This window comes from Dendrobates tinctorius, unplaced genomic scaffold, assembly GCF_039654945.1.
Source record: "Dendrobates tinctorius isolate UK_male_01 unplaced genomic scaffold, ASM3965494v1 ptg000241l, whole genome shotgun sequence".
Taxonomy (NCBI): Eukaryota; Metazoa; Chordata; class Amphibia; order Anura; family Dendrobatidae; genus Dendrobates; species Dendrobates tinctorius.
In genome coordinates this window covers 15,669,033-15,682,654 of record NW_027361908.1, presented here as the reverse complement: position 1 = coordinate 15,682,654, position 13,622 = coordinate 15,669,033, and the positions used below count along the sequence as shown (strand labels likewise).

Sequence of the window (13,622 nt, the reverse complement as noted above, 5' to 3'; positions counted from 1 at the left end):
GTTTTTGAGACTGAGAGCAAGGTTTTCAGAGACTTAAATTAAGACAGATAGGGACAATTAGCAGTCACTTCCAGACAGTCAGGGCTGCAGTTACAAGATGGCTGAGAAGGACCGGAGCGGATCCAGAAACAAAAGAAGATGGAGACTGGTAAATATTTTAATACACATAGGGAAAATACATACAGTGGGTATAGAAAGTATTCAGACCCCCTTACATTTTTCACTCTTTGTTTCATTGCAGCCATTTGATAAATTCAAAAAAATTCATTTTTTTCTCATTAATGTACACTCTGCATCCCATCTTGACTGAAAAAACAGAAATGTAGACATTTTTGCAAATTTATTAAAAAAGAATTACTGAAATATCACATGGTCATAAGTATTCAGACCCTTTGCTCAGATACTCATATTTAAGTCACATGCTGTTCATTTCCTTGTGAGCCTCCTTGAGATGGTTCTACTCCTTCATTGGAGTCCCGCTGTGTTTATTTAAACTGATAGGACTTGATTTGTAAAGGCACACACCTGTCTATAAGTCCTCACAGTGCATGTCAGACCAAAAAAGAATCATGAGGTCAAAGGCACTGACCAAGGAGCTCAGAGACAGAACTGTGGCAAGGCACACATCTGGCCATGATTACAAAAAAATTTCTGCTGTACTCAAGGTTCCTAAGAGCACAGTGGCCCCCATAATCCTTAAATGGAAGAAGTTTGGGATCACCAGAAGTCTTCCTAGACCTGGCCATCCAGCCAAACTGCGCAATCATGGGAGAAGAGCCTTGGTGAGAGAGGTAAAGAAGAACCCCAAGATCATTGTGGCTGAGATCCACAGATGCAGTAGGGAGATGGGAGAAAGTTCCACAAAGTCAACTATCACTGCAGCCCTCCACCAGTCGAACCTTTATGGCAGAGTGACCTGATGGAAGGCTCTCCTCAGTCCAAGACATATGAAAGTCCGCATAGAGTTTGCTAAAAAAACACATGACAGACCCCCAGACTTTGAGAAATAAGATAGAACTTTTTGATGACAATTCTAAGTGGTATGTGTGGAGAAAACCAGGCACTGCTCATCACCTGCCCAATACAATCCCAACAGTGAAACATGGTGGTAGCAGCATCATGTTATGGGGGTGTTTTTCATCTGCAGGGACAGGACGATGATGTTGTAATTGAAGGAAAAATGAATGCGTCCAAGTACAGAAATATTCTAGATGTAAACCTCTTCCAGAGTGCTCTGGCCTTCAGACTTGACCAAAGGTTCACCTTTCAACAAGACATTTACCCTAAGCTCAGAGCTAAAATAACAATGGAGTGGCTTCAGAACAAGTCTGTGACCATTCTTGATTGGCCCAGCAAGAGCCCTGACTAGAGTTGAGCGATACCGTCCGATACTTCAAAGTATCGGATCGGAATGGATCGGCCGATCTTAAAAAAAAGTATCAGTATCGCCGATTCCGATACCGGAAGTTCCATTCAAGTCTATGGGACTTCCGGTATCGGAATAAGAGAAACCCTGTTTTTGCCTTGTACAGCCTCTCTGGGGTCTGTACGGGCCTTTCGGGGGGCTGTGCCGGCCTGCCAGGGGGTCTGTGCAGGCTCCGGTGGTCTGTGCCGGCCTGCCGGGGGGCTGTGCCGGCCTGCCGGGGGGACTGTGCAGGCTCCGGGGGGCTGTGCCGGCCTGCCGGGCGGCTGTGCCGGCCTGCCGGTGGTCTGTGCAGGCTCCGGTGGGCTGTGCCGGCCTGCCGGGGGGCTGTGCCGGCCTGCCGGTGGTCTGTGCCGGCCTGCCGGGGGGCTGTGCCGGCCTGCCGGGGGGCTGTGCCGGCCTGCCGGGGGTCTGTGCAGGCTTCGGGGGTCTGTGCAGGCACCGTCCGATGGGACTACAAGTCCCATCGGGTGATGCCTGCTACCATGACAGTGATTGACACATTAGCCAATGATGGGACAGTAGTAGTCCCATCATCCGGCTAATGTGTTGAATGTAAAAAAAAAAAAAATTACATGCTACATACATGCTACATTCATACTACATACTACATACATGCTACATTCATACTACATATATACTACATGCAACATACATACTACATATATACTACATGCATGCAACATGCATACTACATATATACTACATGCAACATACATACTACATATATACTACATGCATGCAACATGCATACTACATATATACTACATGCTACATACATACTACATATATGCTACATATATACTACATGCATGCTACATACATACTGCATGCTACATACATACTGCATGCTACATACATACTACATATATGCTACATACATACTACATATATACTACATGCATGCTACATACATACTGCATGCTACATACATACTACATGCTACATACATACCACATATATACTACATACATACTACATGCATGTAACATGCTACATACATACCACATACATACTACATACATACTACATGCATGCTACATACATACTACATGCTACATACATACTACATATATACTACATGCATGCTACATACATACTACATGCTACATACATGCTACATACATACTACATGCTACATACATACCACATACATACTACATATATACTACATGCATGCTACATACATACTGCATGCTACATGCATGCTACATACATACTACATACATACTACATGCTACATACATACCACATATATACTACATACATACTACATACAATACATTCATACAATACATACATAGACATACAGTACATATAACATAGAGTAACATACTTACCAATACTTGTCACATTGTTCCCCGAAGCCATTGTCTTTTACGGAATAAATATTAACATAACAAACCACAAAAATACTCACCCACGATCCGAAGCAGTCCACGAGTGTGTCCCACGACGATCTTGGGTAGAGAACTGCAGCATCAGCTCATGCTGCCGTTCTCTAAGGGCTGCAGGAATCCAATGACGGAAGGTAGGTATCCTTCCGCACTGTATTCCTCCGCCACTTAAAAAAAAAAAAGTCCCTAGTCTCACTTTATGCCATTGCTGTGTGGGAATTTCCCATGCAGCAATGGCATAAAGTGAGACTAGGGACTTTTTTTTTTTTAAGTGGCGGAGGAATACAGTGCGGAAGGATACCTACCTTCCGTCATTGGATTCCTGCAGCCCGTAGAGAACGGCAGCATCAGCTGATGCTGCCGTTCTCTACCCAAGATCGTCGTGGGACACACTCGTGGACTGCTTCGGATCGTGGGTGAGTATTTTTGTGGTTTGTTATGTTAATATTTATTCCGTAAAAGACAATGGCTTCGGGGAACAATGTGACAAGTATTGGTAAGTATGTTACTCTATGTTATATGTACTGTATGTCTATGTATGTATTGTATGAATGTATTGTATGTAGTATGTATGTAGTATATATGTGGTATGTATGTAGCATGTAGTATGTATGTAGTATGTATGTAGCATGCATGTAGCATGCAGTATGTATGTAGCATGCATGTAGTATATATGTAGTATGTATGTAGCATGTAGTATGTATGTAGCATGCATGTAGTATGTATGTAGTATGTATGTAGTATGTATGTGGTATGTATGTAGCATGTAGTATGTATGTAACATGCATGTAGTATGTATGTAGTATGTATGTAGTATGTATGTGGTATGTATGTAGCATGTAGTAAGTATGTAGCATGCATGTAGTATATATGTGTTATGTATGTAGCATGCATGTAGTATGTATGTAGTATGTATGTAGCATGCATGTAGTATGTATGTAGTGTATATGTAGTATGTATGTAGCATGTAGTATGTATGTAGCATGCATGTAGTATATATGTAGTATGTATGTAGCATGTAGTATGTATGTAGCATGCATGTAGTATGTATGTAGTATGTATGTAGTATGTATGTGGTATGTATGTAGCATGTAGTATGTATGTAGCATGCATGTAGTATATATGTGTTATGTATGTAGCATGCATGTAGTATGTATGTAGTATGTATGTAGTATGTATGTAGTATATATGTGGTATGTATGTAGTATGTATGTAGCATGCAGTATGTATGTAGCATGCATGTAGTATATATGTAGTATGTATGTAGCATGTAGTATGTATGTAGCATGCATGTAGTATATATGTAGTATGTATGTAGCATGTAGTATGTATGTAGCATGCATGTAGTATGTATGTAGTATGTATGTAGTATTTTTTTTTTTTTTTTTTTTAACATTTAACACATTAGCCGGATGATGGGACTACTACTGTCCCATCATTGGCTAATGTGTCAATCACTGTCATGGTAGCAGGCATCGCCAGATGGGACTTATAGTCCCATCGGACGATGCTTGCACAGACCCCCGGACATCAGCACAGCCCCCCGGCAGGCCGGCACAGCCCCCCGGCAGGCCGGTACAGACCCCGGGCAGTCCACACAGCCCCCCGGCAGGCCGGCACAGCCCCCCGGCAGGCCGGTACAGACCCCGGGCAGTCCACACAGCCCCCCGGCAGGCCGGCACAGCCCCCGGAAGGCCCGAAATGACGGCGCATCATGATGCGCACACACCGCGCATCATGATGACGTCAGGCTGTCAATCAACTTTGAACTTCCGATTCCGATGCCGACTTCCGATATTGAAAAAATATCGGAAGTCGGTATCGGAATTCCGATACAGCAAGTATCGGCCGATACCCGATACTTGCGGTATCGGAATGCTCAACACTAGCCCTGACCTAAACCCAATTGAGCATCTATGGAGAGACATGAAAATGGCTGTCCACCAACGTTCACCATCCAACCTGACAGAACTGGAGAGGATCTGCAAGGAGGAATGGCAGACGATCCACAAATCCAGGTGTGAAAAACTTGTTGCATCATTCCCAAGAAGACTCATGGCTGTACTAGCTCGAAAGGGTGCTTCTACTCGATACTGAGCAAAGGGTCTGTATATTTACAGTTGTGGCCAAAAGTATTGACACCCCTTCAATTTTGTCAGATAATACTCAGTTTCTTCCTGAAAATGATTGCAATCACAAATTCATTAGTATTATTATCTTCATTTAATTTGTCTTAAATGAAAAAACACAAAAGAGAATGAAGCAAAAAGCAAAACATTGATCATTTCACACAAAGCTCCAAAAATGGGCCAGACAAAAGTATTGGCACCCTCAGCCTAATACTTGGTTGCACAACCTTTAGCCAAAATAACTGCGACCAACCGCTTCCTGTAACCATCAATGAGTTTCTCACAATGCTCTGCTGGAATTTTAGACCATTCTTCTTTGGCAAACTGCTCCAGGTCCTGATATTTGAAGGGTGCCTTCTCCAAACTGCCATTTTTAGATCTCTCCACAGGTGTTCTATGGGATTCAGGTCTGGACTCATTGCTGGCCACCTTAGAAGTCTCCAGTGCTTTCTCTCAAACCATTTTCTAGTGCTTTTTGAAGTGTGTTTTGGGTCATTGTCCTGCTGGAATACCCATGACCTCTGAGGGAGACCCAGCTTTCTCACACTGGGCCCTACATTATGCTGCAAAATTTGTTGGTAGTCTTCAGACTTCATAATGCCATGCACACAGTCAAGCAGTTCAGTGCCAGAGGCAGCAAAGCAACCCCAAAACATCAGGGAACCTCTGCATGTTGGACTGTAGGGACCGTGTTTTTTTCTTTGAATGTCTCTTTTTTCTCCTGTAAACTCTATGTTGATGCCTTTGCCCAAAAAGCTCTACTTTTGACTCATCTGACCAGACAACATTCTTCCAAAATGTTTTAGGCTTTTTCAGGTAAGTTTTGGCAAACTCCAGCCTGGCTTTTTTATGTCTCGGGGTAAGAAGTGGGGTCTTCCTGGGTCTCCTACCGTACAGTCCCTTTTCATTCATATGCCGACGGATAGTACGGGTTGACACTGTTGTACCCTCGGACTGCAGGGCAGCTTGAACTTGTTTGGATGTTAGTCGAGGTTCTTTATCCAACATCTGCACAATCTTGCGTTGAAATCTCTAGTCAATTTTTCTTTTGCGCCCACATCTAGGGAGGTTAGCCACAGTGCCATGGGCTTTAAACTTCTTGATGACACTGCGCACGGTAGACACAGGAACATTCAGGTCTTTGGAGATGGACTTGTAGCCTTGAGATTGCTCATGCTTCCTCACAATTTGGTTTCTCAAGTCCTCAGACAGTTCTTTGGTCTTCTTTCTTTTCTCCATGCCCAATGTGGTACACACAAGGACACAGGACAGAGGTTGAGTCAACTTTAATCCATGTCAACTGGCTGCAAGTGTGATTTAGTTATTGCCAATACCTGTTAGGTGCCACAGGTAAGTTACAGGTGCTGTTAATTACACAAATTAGAGAGGCATCACAGGATTTTTCGAACAGTGCCAATATTTTTGTCCACCCTCTTTTTTATGTTTGGTGTGGAATTATATCCAATTTGGCTTTAGGACAATTCTTTTTGTGTTTTTTCATTTAAGACAAATTAAATGAAAATAATAATACCAAAGAATTTGTGTTTGCAATCATTTTCAGGAAGAAACTGAGTATTATCTGACAAAATTGCAGGGGTGTCAATACTTTTGGCCACAACTGTATGACCATGTGATATTTACATTTTTCATTTTTAATAAATTTGCAAAAATTTCTACATTTCTGGGGTTTTTCCAGTCAAGATGAGGTGCAGAGTGTACATTAATGACAAAAAATGAACTTTTTTAAATTTACCAAATGGCTGAATTGAAACAAAGAGTGAAAAATTTAAAGGGGTCTAAATACTTTCCGTACCCACTGTAACTGATATTTATCTTGTGATTAAATAAAAAAAACCCTTGAGTAGTACTTTAAGGCAAATCCATAAAGCCATTTCAGTAACAACTTTCACTTCTCAACTAGATATTAATATAACAATGTATTCTAGCATGTATCTGAGGAGCAACAGACATGTAAAGAATTGTACCTAACGAAGACTCCATCTCCATTAACTTGCTCTGGAGGACATAGCACATCTGTGTATTATACAGCAACCTTCTAATCCTAGTTTCAATTAGAACTATGTAATGCTTCATTTAATGGTGTTAATGGAGAATGAACACTTGCTACATATTACAACTGATCGATCAATAGGGTCCCTGTGATCAATTTATTGTCAAAGAACCTTTAAAACAAAGTGGAAAATGGTGTCTACTCAGCTCACAGTAGCTGGGTCTCATGGAGTGCAGCATAAGATCCATCAGCGGCTGCTTTTCTAGTCTATGGAGCTTTGTTCTCTGAACAGGGCACCATACATTGGACAAAGAAGACGGGGATTGTCGTGGGACCTTCATTTGGATTGCTGTGGACCCGGTGTGGATTTTTCTTTTTTTTTATTTTACAGATTGGTGAAAGTGAGACATTGTGGGGAAGTGATTGTTTCAAGTAAAGGAATTTTATATATTTATTTATTTTGGCTATTGGGTTAGTAATGGGGGTGTCTGTCCGACACCTCTCCATTACTAACCCATTGGCTTGATGTCAGCGCCAGCTGTTTTTTATAAACCTCACAATTCCATTACCTTGATTCCCAAAAAACTAGGGAAATTGGGAAGAGCCGAGGTTAAGCACCAGAACTTACACATCTAATGGATAGATTAGAGGGCTGGTCTTGTTAGGCTGGGAAGGTGCCAATAACCATGACCTTTCCCAGCTTATTAATATCAACCTCCAGCTTTCTGTTTTGACTTTGCTGGTTAATAAAAATATGGGGCACTCAATGATTTTTTTAAGGTCCTCCCATTTTTAATAACCAGAAAAGGAAAAGCAAACACCTGGGGGATAATATTAATAGGCTGGGAAGGTCAAAGGATATTGTCCCTTCTCCCCATAATAAGACCAGCTCACAGATTCCTGCTTTCTCTTGGCTGGCTATTAAAAATAAGGGGGACCCCTTGTAATTTTTTTTCATTTATTTATTTACAAGTACAGTAAACAACACATGCAAGGAACAGCTCCACTCTTCCACTTGGACCTCCCCCTCCTGGTAAAAAATTATCTTTTATTTTTATTATATGTTATTTTAAGTAATTTTCTTATCCATATTTGGTTGCAAGTAGAGTTGAGCAAAACAGGTCGGTCAGATTCAAAAATCACTGACTTACGCCATAGCGTGAAGTCGGCCATGCGGTCGTCGACCTGAGCGCCAAAGTCGCATTTACCATAATGCTTGCAGATGCCTTTTCTCAGCCAATGAGCAAGGACGCACACTGTCGGCAACGACATGACATGGACAGTGGCCACCACCATCTTAGAGAAGGGCATTGCAGTGATTGGCTTGCTTTGTGTGGCGTCACAGTGGCTATAAAAGACTTGACTGCCGACCGCCATTTTACTTCTGCCGATCTTAACATAGGGAGAGGTTGCTGCCACTGTATCTCAGTAGGGAGAGAGTTAGGCAAGAAAGAAAAGTGATTCTGTGCTTGTGCTGATAGCAGTTGTGCTGTACAGTTAGTGTGCAGTGACAGTGGAGGATTTTCTTGTGTGCAGCAGCGCTGGTTATTAGGCTACCTGATAGTTGCATTGCTGTGTGTACACTGCTGTGCAGACTGGTTTTTACACAGCACTAATACTTTTATTCTTTTTTTCTGCACAGTTACCGACCACTCTTTTTTCCCACACCGCATAGAGCTGTATGCTCCTCACACACTATCGTGTACCGGCTGGTATCATGGACAAATACATGCTGACTATCTGTGTGTGACTCCGGAAATAAATATGGAGATTTAAATTTTTCCCTACAGCGTATACAGCTGTATGTTTCTGATACAGTACTGTATATCTGCTGTTTGTTTTACGGTCAAATCCATACTGGGAAAGCGTCTGTGTGCGACTCTGGAAAAAAATACGGAGATTTAAATTTTCTCCTACACCGTATACAGCTGTACGTTTCTGATACAGTACCATATATCTGCTGTTTGTATTAGGGTCAAATCTATACTGGGAGAGCATCTGTGTTTGACTCCGGAAATAAATACGGCGATTTAAATTTTCTCCTACACCATACACAGCTGTACGTTTCGGATACAGTACCGTATATCTGTTGTTTGTTTTACGATCAAATCCATACTGGGAGAGCGTCTGTGTGTGACTAAGGAAATATATATGGAGATTTAAATTTTACCCTACACCGTATACAGCTGTACATTTCTGATACAGTACCGCATATCTGCTGTTTGTATAATGGTCAAATCCATACTGGGAGGGCGTCTGTGTGTGACTCCGGAAAAAAAAATACGGAGATTTAAATTTTCCCCTACACCGTATACAGCTGTACATTTCTGATACAGTACCGTATATCTGCTGATTGTATTAGGGTCAAATCCATACTGGTGGAGCGTCTGTGTGTGACTCCAGAAATAAATACGGAGATTTAAATTTTCCACAACACCGTATACAGCTGTACGTTTCTGATACAGTACCGTATACCTGCTGTTTGTATTATGGTCAAAACCATACTGGGAGAGCGTCTGTGTGTGACTAAGGAAATATACACAGAGATTTAAATTTTTCCCTACACCGTACATTGCTGTATGTTTCTGATACAGTACTTTATATCTTTTGTTTGAATTACGGTCAAATCCATACTGGGAGAGCGTGTGTGTGTGACTACAGAAATAAATATGGCTATTTAAATTTTCCACTACACTGTATACAGCTGTACGTTTCTCATACAGTACTGTATATCTGCTGTTTGTATAACGGTCAAATCTGTTGTGAACTCATTTTCTGGTTTACCTCTGGCTTCTGGTGAGGGTGGTGGAGATGGCTGTGTTGACAGAGGAGTCGTGAGTTCTCCATCCGGGCTCCCTCTGGTGGTGACAGCAGGTAATGAAGCTGATCTAAATTGCAGAGACCTGCCACCTGAGGAGGAGGACTGTGAGTGGACATCAGGAGTCTCTGACTGGATTTAAGACAGCTGACTCCCTAATTTTGTGCTGGTGATTTTCTCCTGCCCTGAGGTTCTGATTTCCAGTTCTGTTCCTGCCTTCTCAAGCTAAGTGTGCTCTGCTATTTTTCACATGAGATTTCGTCTGGTTTTTATTCAGTTTTTGTGGTCAGCCAGCCCCTACTGGGGCTGTGCTGAATTTCCATTCTTATGTCTCTGTTTATACCAGTTTGCTTTTTGTCCCTGAGCAGATTGGTCTCTTTTTGCTCTGTCTTCAGAATATACCAGAGTGCTGATATAGGGAATTGAACTCTAGCGACTTCAGGGTTTTTGTTATCAGAAAAGTGTTGGACATTTTTTGGCAGGGTTTTGTGCGTGATTGCAGACAGCATCTTTCCTTACCTGTCCTTTCTAGTTAGTGGGGGCCCCATCGTTTGCTCAGCCTATTTTTCTATCTGTGTTCGTGTTTTCATCTTGTCGCACCGTCAATACATGTTTGGGGGCTGTCTATTGCTTTGGGGTCTGCTCTGGGGCAGTTTAGATTTCCCTTTTTCTTGCTTTAGGCTTATTTAGTTCTCCGGCTGTGACGATCATCGTAGGTACACTCCACGGCTACTGCTAGTTGTGTGGATAGGATCAGGGGTCTGCAATCTGCTTAGTTACCAACCTCTTTGGTTTTCTGGGGCTTAGCTTGTTTTTCCTCCTCGGTGACTCATTCATAACAGAATCACCAGCCATACCGCAGATACTAGGGTACTCAAAAGCAGGGGGAAAAAAATTGTAAAAAAAAAAAAAATGTCAGAATTTTTTTTTTATATGTATTTTTTCCTTTTATTCTCTGGGGCCGTAGGAGGATTTTTTCCTTAATGGAGATTAAGCAATTGTCTCATCGTGTGGAGCAGCTCGCTGCTGAAGTGCGGGGAATGTCCGCCTATCTTGCTCAATCACATGCTGTTGAACCAAAAATCCCTACTCCTGATGTATTTTCTGGGGATCGGTCTAAATTATTGAATTTTAAGAATAATTGTAAATTATTTCTGGCCTTGAAGCCTAACTTATCAGGGAGCTCTGCGCAGCAGGTTAAAATTTCGCAAGGGTTTATCAGAAACCGTAAAAGATATTATGGTGGGATTTCCTGTTCCCTCTGGTCTTGCCGATTCTATGTCATTAGCCATTCAAGTTGATCGGCGTTTACGTGAACGTAAAACTACACGAGAGGTGTTGCCACCTTTTCAACAAATGTCTGAACCTATGTAATGTGATAGAGTTTTGTCTAGGGTGCATCGTCAGGAGTATAGAAGGCGCAATAAGCTGTGTTTTTTCTGTGGAGATGCCTCTCATATTATTTCTGTCTGCCCTAAATGAGAGAAACGTTTTGCACACACATTTGCTGTGGGTGGTGTACAACCTAAGTTTCTTTTGGCAATTACTCTGATCTGCTCCATATCCACATTTTCCGCCAAGGCTTTCGTGGATTCAGGAGCGGCTTTGAATCTGATGGATTTGGATTTTGCTAAGCGTTGTGGTTTTCCCATGATACCTCTGCGGACTTTTTTTGAGGGGTATTGATGCTACTCCTTTGGCGGAGAATAAACCTCAGTTTTGGACCCAGGTGATAATGCAGGTCGCCCCAGACCACCAAGAAAATTGTAGATTTTTGGTACTGCATAATTTGCATGATACTATTTTTCTGGGTTTCCCCTGGTTGCAAATCCATAATCCAGTTTTGGATTGGAAATCTGTGTATGTGGTGAGTTGGGGCTGTCAGTGTGCTCTTGGTGACACTCCTGTTTTCTCCACCTCTCCCCAGTCTCTTGTTGTTCCTGACTATTTGGCTGATTTTTATGATGTATTTAGTGAGAGTAAGTCTGCGTCCCTGCCTCCTCATAGGAGTTATGACTGTGCAATTGAGTTGAGGCCTGGGTGTAAATTTCCCAAGGGTCGGCTTTTCAAATTATCTGTACCTGAACACGAGGCTATGCGATCTTATATTAAGGAGTCGTTGGAGAAGGGTCATATTAGACCATCTTCTTCACCCTTAGGTGCTGTTTTTTTTTTCGTTGCTAAGAAAGATGGTTCATTAAGGCCTTGTATTGACTATCGTTCCCTTAACAAGATTACGGTTAAATATCAGTATCCATTACCCCTGATTTGTGATTTATTCTCCAGAGTTAAAGGTGCCAGCTGATTTACTAAGCTTGACCTCAGGGGGGCATATAATCTTATTCGCATCAAGCACGGGGATGAATGGAAGACGGCGTTTAATACTCCGGAGGGACATTTTGAGTACCTGGTGATGCCTTTTGGGCTCACTAATGCCCCTTCTGTCTTCCAATCCTTCATGAATGATATTTTCCAGGACTTTGTGGATAAGTTTTTGATCATCTATTTGGATGATATTCTGATCTTTTCAAGTGATTGGGATTCTCATGTGGAACATGTTCGGACTGTGTTCCAGATTTTGAGGGAGAATTCCCTGAATGTTAAGGGATCGAAATGCCTTTTTGGTGTACAGAGGATTTCATTTTTGGGATTTATTTTGTCTCCGTCAACTATTGAAATGGACCCGGCCAAGGTGCGGGCCATTTATGATTGGGTTCGGCCCACTTCTTTGAAGGCGCTCCAGAAGTTTTGGGATTTTGCTAATTTTTATCGTAAATTTATAGCTAATTTTTCTGGTATTGCCAAGCCACTGACTGATCTGACCAAGAAGGGCGCTGATTTGCTGAATTGGTCTCCAGAGGCTGTTTTGGCATTTCAGGAGCTGAAGCGGAGGTTCACTTCTGCTCCGGTTTTACGGCAACCTGATTTCTCACTTCCATTTCAGGTAGAGATAGATGCTTCGGAGATTGGTGCAGAAGCAGTTTTGTCCCAAAAAGATCCGGTGACTTTTAAATTGAATCCCTGTGCCTTCTTTTCCCAAAAGTTCTCCCCATCTGAACGCATCTATGATGTGGGGAATCGGGAATTGTTGGCCATGAAGTGGGCATTCGAAGACTGGAGACATTGGTTGGAGGGAGCTAGACATCAAGTTGTGGTCCTCACTGACCACAAGAATTTGATTTACCTGGAGTCGGCCAAACGCTTGAATCCTAGACAGGCTAGGTGGGCCTTGTTTTTCACGCGTTTTGATTTTGTGGTCTCCTTTCTTCCGGGCACTAAGAATGTTAAGGCAGATGCCCTTTCTAGGAATTTCTTTGCTGATTCTCCTATTGTGACCAAGCCTACTACCATCCTAGGTGAGGGGGTAGTTCTTTCTGCCATCTCGCCCGATTTGAGACTTGCCCTGGAAGAATTTCAGGAGGACAAACCTGAGCATTGTCCTATGGGAAAATTGTATGTTCCTGACCAGTGGAGGAAGAGAGTGATGTCTGAAGTTCATTGCTTCACTTTGGCTGGTCATCCAGGTATTTTTGGTACCAGAGATTTGGTGAGTCGGTCTTTTTGGTGGCACACCTTATCTCGTGATGTCAGGAATTTTGTGCAGTCTTGTGGGACTTGTTCCCGGTCTAAACCCTGTTCTCGTTCTAGTGGGTTGTTGATGCCCTTGCCGGTGCCCAAGAGGCCATGGACCCATATCTCAATGGATTTTATTTCTGATCTTCCTGTCTCTCAGAGAATGACTGTTATCTGGGTGATTTGTGATAGATTTTCTAAGATGGTCCATCTTGTACCACTCCCAAAGCTGCCATCTTCCTCATAGTTGGTGCCCTTGTTTTTACAACAG

The 13,622-nt window shown here is 42.4% G+C and overlaps 1 protein-coding gene across 1 annotated transcript in view; it reads right to left on the bottom strand.

Moving 5' to 3' along the window:
- The window catches only part of PTPRQ (protein tyrosine phosphatase receptor type Q), a 794,911-nt gene that overhangs the window by 108,870 nt on the left and 672,419 nt on the right, over positions 1-13,622 (bottom strand). The window lies entirely within an intron of this gene.